Source organism: Solanum dulcamara, chromosome 1, assembly GCF_947179165.1.
Source record: "Solanum dulcamara chromosome 1, daSolDulc1.2, whole genome shotgun sequence".
In the NCBI taxonomy this organism is placed as follows: Eukaryota; Viridiplantae; Streptophyta; class Magnoliopsida; order Solanales; family Solanaceae; genus Solanum; species Solanum dulcamara.
The window spans coordinates 48,028,136-48,036,955 of record NC_077237.1 but is presented as its reverse complement, the minus strand read 5'-3'; positions in this window follow the sequence as shown (position 1 = coordinate 48,036,955).

Below are 8,820 nucleotides of genomic sequence, written 5' to 3'. Positions count from 1 at the left end.
CAAAATGGCTGCAGTGCAACCAAGTATATGTCACCTCAAATGTATGAAGTGCAACATTATATGTTTGAAACTTGACCTTATCAAGGCCATAACTTCAGTAAAAATTTCTGAAGTTTGACTTTGACAAGTCATTATACTTCCTTTGTTCTTTTTTATTTGTTAAATATTGATTTGACACACTTATTAAGAAAATAATGATAGGTATAGTGAGTTTATCATTTTATTCCTATTAATGATAGAGTCTTAAACATATTTACTCAATACATTTTTCAAAGGCATTAACTTAATGTTAATAAATTGAGGTATAGGAAAAAAAATTATCCTTTCTTGATTTGTCAAAATTGACAAGTAAAAAGAGAAATTAAATTAGAAAATATTTGTCTAAGTAAATAGAAATGGAGGGAGTATGTCTCAAGGTCAATCATTCTATGTCTGTTTGATATTGCAAAGGGCATAACTTTCATTAAAAAAAATGTTAGAATTGGTCATCAAGCCACAACTTAAATAAAAAAGATGTTTGACGTAGACTTTGACAAATTTTAGGTAACAATGTTTGATGTTTAGCCTTGACAAGACCACACTTCACACAAAAAAATAACTAGTAATTTGCCTAACTTTAGATTAGATTTTTTATAGCTTCAGCCTCGTATGTCTGAGATGGTTTCATAGTGATATAATTGCACTATTAAAAAAGGGTGAAAAAACGACTAACAGAAAAGCGATGGACTACGTTGATACTAAAAGGCGATTGACAATAGGACACCGTCCGTCGCTTTTATTTTTATTTGTTTAGTTTGTATTTTTTATTTAAAAAGCGACGGACAGTGACTCAAAATTCCTCGCTTTTTTGTTGGATTTTTGAGCGGAAAATATTTTTAATTAATAATTAATTATTTAATATAAAAGGCAACGTCGTTCGTCGCCCCAATAAAAATAATTATTTTTAATTTTAAAGAAGCGACGGAGTCCTACGCTTTATAATTTTTTAATTTATAATTTTTTTATAAAGTTTTATTTGATTATTTATAATTTTTTATTTTTTTTAAAATAGTGACGGATTGTGTCGCTTAGTCCGTCACTTTTTTTTTCAAAATTTGGTCAATTTTTTAAAATAGAGTGACGGACTTTGCGACCCTGTCCGTCGCCCCCAAATTTATATCAGTCACAACCGCTTTTATTTTTCTCACTTCATATCTCCCTTCTCTCTCTCTCTTTTCGATCGATCCCCTCTCCCATACCCCGACCCCGACGCCCATCTCCACCACCGCCGCAGCCCGCTGTCGCTCCGCCGCCGTCGTCCCTACCCCTCTCTGAGGTACTCGTTTCGTTCTTCCCTCTCTCTCTTCTCTTTTTCTCCTTTTTTAAACTTAGTTATTAGGGTTTTATTTTTTTGTAAATTGTGAAAATTTTGAATTGTTAGTTAGTTTATTTTATTTATGTTGTTGAATATATGTTGTTAACATAGCTAATTTGTAACATTGATTGTAGTTAGTGAACAAAAAGTTATAGTTTTGATTTTAGGGTTATACTTTGAATTGGAGTATTGTGAATTAGTTTGTGATTTTTTTTTAGTTGGAATTGAAGTGTTTTTTGAAGTTATAATGTTATTAACATTGTTAGTTTGGATATTTAAATGTGAATTAGTGAATGAAGATTTTTTTGTTTTAGTTGAATTAGGTTTTTTAAATTAGATTGTAAATTTGGGTATATTTTTAGTTTGAATTGAAGTGTTGTTGAAGTTAAAAGTTAGATTTAAGAAGTAATAATAGAAGTTAATTAGAAGTTAGAAACTTAGAACTTATTTAGGGCTTCTAATTACAACTTAGAACTTAATCATAACTTCTATTGAATTTAGAACTTTAAACTTGAATTTAGGCCAAAATTTTCAAGTACAATTTTTTTTGTGGTAGTATTTACTTATTTGAACTTAGGTTGTGAACTTTATAAATTGTGAATTATTTACATTGTTTCATTTTGGTTTCAGATAACTGCAATGTTTGAGCAAATTGCAAAAATTGCACGCGCATTGACGGAATCTAAGAAAAAAAGGGTTGAGGAGAAAAAACATATGAATGAACAAGTTGAACAAATTAAAGAACAAGTGCTCAACCTCACCCGTCAGCCTCCGCCCCGTTGTTCAAGAGGGTCCACTCCGGATGAATCCGACGATAGTGATGAATACATAACAAATAGTCCTTAGGTTCCCTATGCTAGTTTATGAACATTTTGAAATTTTTTGTTAACTTTGAAGCACTTTAAATCGTTCTAAATTATAACTTTATTCGTTTTAAGTGTTTAATTATGTTTGTTATTATGTATTTTATTTATTGTTATTTGTGTTTGAATGAGCTGAATTGCTATGAAATGAAATGAATTTTGATTGCAGGTGGGCAGCAGAAACTGCAGATTTTTGCTGTCAACAAATTTTCAGAAAGGCGACGGACTGGGACTCTATGTCCGTCACTTTTCTGGAATTTTTTAAGAACACCAAGTACAAAAGTGATGGATGGCGACCATTTATCCATCGCTTTATATTAAATAATTACTTTTTAAAAATAAATAAAAAGACGGAGTCCGTCGCTTTTTACGACTCTGTCCGTCGCTTTTATAAATGCTTTGAGCAAAAAAGCGATGGAAGTGACTGCGTCGCTTTTCCGTCGAGTTTGACCAAAAAAGCAACGCAGTCTGTCGCTTTTTTGTGTCGTTTTTTCACCTTTTTTTTAGTAGTGTTATTGGTGATCCTTCTAAAGGTTTAAAAAATGTGAGCAATGTAATAAAGAAAAATAATGCCAAAGAAATTGCTTTCAGTAGCAAGAATTTTCTAATGAAAAAGATGTTGATTCTGGATTGAAGGATAAGAATATTGTCGAAGAATTGGCGGTATCCATAAATTTATCAAAGTGTATCTGATACATGAAATAAATTTTGTTTTAATGTATTTCAATGTGTCTGGTATGATTTATACATTTGTTATTGATGTATGTACTATATATATAAACATTTATATTAGTCTAGTATAGTTATGTATTCATGCATACAATTTATATTAATGTATATAATGTGTATTTATATTAAGGTAATGTAGCGTATATGATCATGATCATATTTTGTATCAAGCTATCAATTCTATCAGTTAATGGTTATACATTGCTATCAATTATCTTGGATAGATTAGGTCCAGGGTAAACCTTTGTATTTGTATAATAAATTGTATTTATTCATTATTATACATTTGTATCATGTATTTGAAAGTACCCGATCCTAGTTATTTCTTTGTATTTATATATTAAATTGAGTCTGTTCATTGTTATTAATATGAAATATATTTATGGATTTGTATATTATATATTATTATTCATGTCTTTTTATAGTAATATATTTTATTTAGGAAGACTTGAAGTTTTATTTCATGTCCAACAACTTTCTATTCACATGTGTTGTTACACAAATAACACAATAATAGCGGGCTTGGGGAAGTTTTACCGATACACAATTGAAGCATTTTTGTGAAAGCACTTGTTTTGCTGCATACACACGCATGCACAATTGTTGTGTTCAACCACAACTCTTTAGGTGTTTTATGGTCTGAGAGTTTCAGGGTAGTTCTTCTGATGCCCTCTTGATACATTTAAATAAGGATATACTACGTTTTACAAGTAGGAAATTTTTTGTCATATCTAGTCTAAATTGTGTTGTCGAGGAGTTGGACTTTGAATTTAACATTGAAGAGCCAAATAGGATACTTGATTTTGGAGGTGAAAAAAATGTGTTTTGATTCATTGCTTTACTGACATATATGATTGGATAATGATGATGATGAATTAAAAATAACATTTTTGTATTACATGGATTACTTTATTCTCTCCGGTGAAAAATAATGTAACAATATCAAAACTCCATTTTAACCTGATCGAGAGTGGTCGGTACATGAATTATCTATAGGGAAACAAAGCTTTTGAAAACCTGCCCAAAAGTATCACCAAGAAGATGACACACAGTGAAAAATATTATCGAATTTACGGTATGCCTCTTACTATGCATTAGTTGTATGAGTGTTGTTTTAAGGCAATCCAAAATTATCGTCAAGGCTTTCAATCGAATTTCCAAATTGCTCAATTAGGACACTAAAAAGGTTCATCCTCGATATGAGTACTTGATGAAATGCATGCATGATTTGCGATGTCAATAACCCTGTATGTTATTATAAATCTTATTCTTGATAATTTGATACATATTTGTACTTGCATATTCGCAGAAGTACATATAAGATATTTGAATATTTTTGGTGTACACAATGACCTGATTATAAGTTATTTTTCAGATTATTTATAGCAACATAACGTCAGTTGTAAGGGAACTTGCAATTCTTCAATTTCCACCGGAGTATGTTGAAATACATACAACCCCACCTCCAACCCCCACTATAGCAACTTTATCATATGATGGTTTCCAATAACCCCACACACTATTAAGATAGACAAAGAAAAAAATGGTATTTCTTCCTCCCCCTTAAAAAAAAATGAAAGCAGCAACCTTATGTACTCCCAAATTAAAAAAAGTCACCACCAAAAATTGTTGCAAAACAAATCGCAAACAGGAGATCCCCGCATCTTTTTGCAAACTCACAAATTAAGAAGAGACCATCCAAAATGACCCAAAAGTTGATTCTGAACTTCTACAGCATAAATGAGTTGCTAGGATAAGCCCCTAACTAACTCCAAAATTTGAAAACTGAAAATAAATTATTGAAATCATGAAATGATAGACCGTTCTTGGAGAATGAAGGCTCACCAAACTAGATATGAGCTGATCTGAGATAGCACTAACTGCGCGCTAGATATGGACCATCAGAACCTATATTATAAAATAATATAGGAAGAAAGTATGTGGTCAGTACTTTGAATGTATTGAGCATGAGGAATAGACATAATGAACATGCTATTTGAACATACTAAATCTTGTAAAAATTAATGATGCAATGATCAAGTAAATAACATGAAAACTGATAATTGAACTGAAATACTGAATAAACTGAAATACTTGATCATGCAAAAACTAATAACTGACTGTGGGAGATATCATTAACTGACACATAATTATGTGAGCTACAACATGAAGTATGATGTATTTCCCAACCAAAAGAACCCAATATACTTGCCAAGGTATTAAGGCATGAGTCTGAACTAATGTGGATCCACTAAGCTAATGTCTAATTGGACAAACCTACAGTGACACGTAGTTTTGGGAAGTAGAGATTGCTACTAATCACGGCCGCTGATCGAAATTTCTCATCCCTAAGTTCGCTTGGTGCTAAGTATTTAATTACTCCCATGAAAATATGCATACAATTGATATAGTAATAATCTAATAATATTGTAATTTTGATAAACTGGTAGGTAGGTATGGAGTAGCTCCTAAATCACGATTTAAACTAATAATAACTAAAGATACTTTATCTGAAAGTATTGTAAATCATGATAATTGATAATATATTGAAAGATACTTTATCTAAAAGTATCTAAAATCATAAAAATCTGATAATTATAGACATGCATGTGAAATAGCATAATTCTAGGTCATAAAAAAAACTTGTATGCTATGGGTTCATGAAATTATCATTGAAAACATGAAATTATACTTGAAAGCATGCAATTTAGAGATCATACTCAAAGAATAACTGATATTCAATAAGAATCCATGAAGATCATAAAAACACTAGGTTTGGAGAATTATAGAACTTTAAGAATTTGGGATTTTCTTAAGACTCATTGGGTGAAGGGATGCTCATTGATGCAATACCACACACCTGCAATGAAAATCCCTAGCTTGAATCTTGGATTGGAATCTTGAAGAGTAAAGCTTGCAATTCTGGTTCTTAAGAGGAAATTTGAGAGAGAAGAAATCTTAATTGGGTGAGTTATGGGAGACTGAGAGACTTACGCTAATAAAAATCCCCTAATCCCACTTAAAATAGTCCAAAATGATGTAGATAGATAATAAAAAAGGTGAAAGACTGAAAAGCCCTTGATTAAAAAGTTGTCTGAGACATCTACGAACGACATCTATGGTTTGTGGTTTCATCTACGGACCGTAGAACACTATCTGTAGAAATTAGAGGAGAAATCTTGAGTTTCTGAAATCAATCATGAAACACAATTACAGACCATAGAACATTTACGACCTATCTTGTTGGCTCGTAGAATGAAAGTACTGAAATGTCAAAACTCTGATGATTGATCCATGAAACCCGTCTTTGACCCCATTGATCAATTTATGATCTGTAAAATAGGAGTTCATAAAGATCAGGAAAGATTTCTGAGTATAGGTCTTTTGGCTTACGAGGTCCATCCACGGCCCATAAAATCAACTACGGCTCATAAAACTAACTCATCCTGTACAAGTTCAAATTTCCCAAGTCTTTGAATTTACTTTACGATAGGTGTATATGACTTGTAAATGGTTCTACGATCCATAAAATCAGCTCGTAAATTCCAAGCCCAATTTTTGATTTTTCTAAAGTCCATTTATAGATGGCTTTCTACGAGCTGCACTTCCAACTCCGACCCATAAAAGCTCATCGTATATGCCCAAAATATTGTAGACTTAAATTGTTTCACGACCTGACCTAGGGCCTAGTCATAACACGATGATCAAAACCCCAAAAGGCTCCAATCAAGCCTTAACATTTCGTAAAGCATGCATAAGGTAAAGTAAATGTTGAAATATCATAAGAGAGTGCCATGATTCATAAAGTAGAATGTAACTCGACAACATAGATTCAAACACTTATCCAACTAATGCCTCTAATCATGAACATGGGTGGTGGCTAAGACATGTCCCTAGCTCACCCTTAATATGAAATATAATGAAAAGTATTTGGAAGAAGAAATAACTCATAAACCGTCCTCGATGGATGAGGACTCACCAAGACTTCGCCGTATGAACTCAATTAGCCACGTGTGTGGGTATGATCCTCAATCTCAACCCCTATATTATGAGACAATGTAGAAAATAATATACGTTAGTAAGTTTGAATATACTAAGTATATGGGCATGACATGCAATATAAATCATAGGATGCAATGAACAAGAATATGCATGATAGAAAGGATAAGTAAAACTATGAGGAAAGTCATAATGATCAAAGAATTTAAGAGACATAGTTGAAGATCATAAGATAATATAATAATCATATACATATGTGGGATAGGATCCATAACCATTAATAAGACCATGCGAGCTATAACGTGGAATCTCGTTGTCTCCCCATACAATAAAGAAAAGGGGAATCTACTTGTCAAGGTAGACTCTACCCCTCTAGACAGGTCATGTACATACGCTAATGTAGATCCACTAGCTAAGTGGTGGAACATAGTTTATGGGACAAGAGGCTGCTACTAAGGCTTTTGGTAGGGCCCTACCATTAAGTTCACTCGGTACTAAGTCAAATCTCACGGAATACGTTACATAGTAAACATACATAGTATATATCATAACTTGTTCATAAACTTTATAATTCATCGAATAGCTCATTTCATAACATAATTGCAATGTGGGTATTGACCTTTCATCATTACAATATCATACTTGCATAATTCATATCATAAGGTCCTAGGTCACCACATAAGGCCCTAAGTCACCTTTTCCCATAACTTTCATGAAATTCATATCTTGAACATACTAATAATTCATGATCATATTTCATACTTAAATTTACAGTAAAACTCATATACATAATCAATTTGATTGAAAACCATAAGAACACCTTGAAAACATTGAACTCCATAATCATAATTCATATAATTCATCATAGAAAATAGCTTCATGCATGAGAATTCATAATTCAACTTAAAATTGTGTAATTTACGTAGAAACATACTTATAGTGATCATACATAATGATTAAAAATGAAAATGAAATAGCCCAAGATAATTCATAAATATTAAAGTTTAAAAGTAGTGAGATTTCATGAGATTTTGAAATAAACCTTGGGCTCCATGAGTGGAAGAGACTCATGAATCAATCCACACATATCTTGATTGAAATTGGACTTGAATTTGAGAAATGAGACTTTATCTTGAAGAAACCCTTATCAAAGCTTGAGGAACTCTTGAGAAACCTTGGGAGAGAAGTCTAGAGTTTGTTTGGGAAAATAATGAGGGAATAAAAGAGCTTAGGAGTATTTAGGATACAATACTTAATGAATCTAGTCCTTAAAAATGTCCACATTCATTATTAGAATGTAGGGAAAGTACCAAACTTTGCCTCATTAAATTTTGAATCGATCAACCCTACGACTAGGTCTACGAATCGTAGATGCAGCGACGAGTCATAGGAATGACTTATCCTACAGGCCCTAAGAAAGACCTAAAAAACAAGTCTCTGAACTTTTGTTATGAGTCATTTCTATGACTCGTTCTCAGGTTTACGATTTGTCAAAGTGACTCATCTGCAGGTCTGAAAACCGACAATTTGGACAGTCTCTGAAGTTCCCATATGACTCATTTTTATGAGACGTAATCTTCTCTACGACTTATCTTGTTGAGTCGTAGATGAAGTCTTGAGGCTTAGTAGTTTGCAGGGTGTAAGGCCTACACTACGACTCCTTTCTACGAGTCGTCATACGACTTGTAGACCCTCTATTTGCCTTAGTGAATTTCCAGCCTTGAACTCATGTCTAGGACTCACTTCTACAACCCATAAAGGTTCCTACGACCTATAAAGGTCCCTACGAGTCGTAGACCCATTCGTAGACTTGGGGTCAGTCGGCTTTTCTTGAGATTTTCCTTTTGTTTGACTTTTCATCTTACAGGGTCTTAC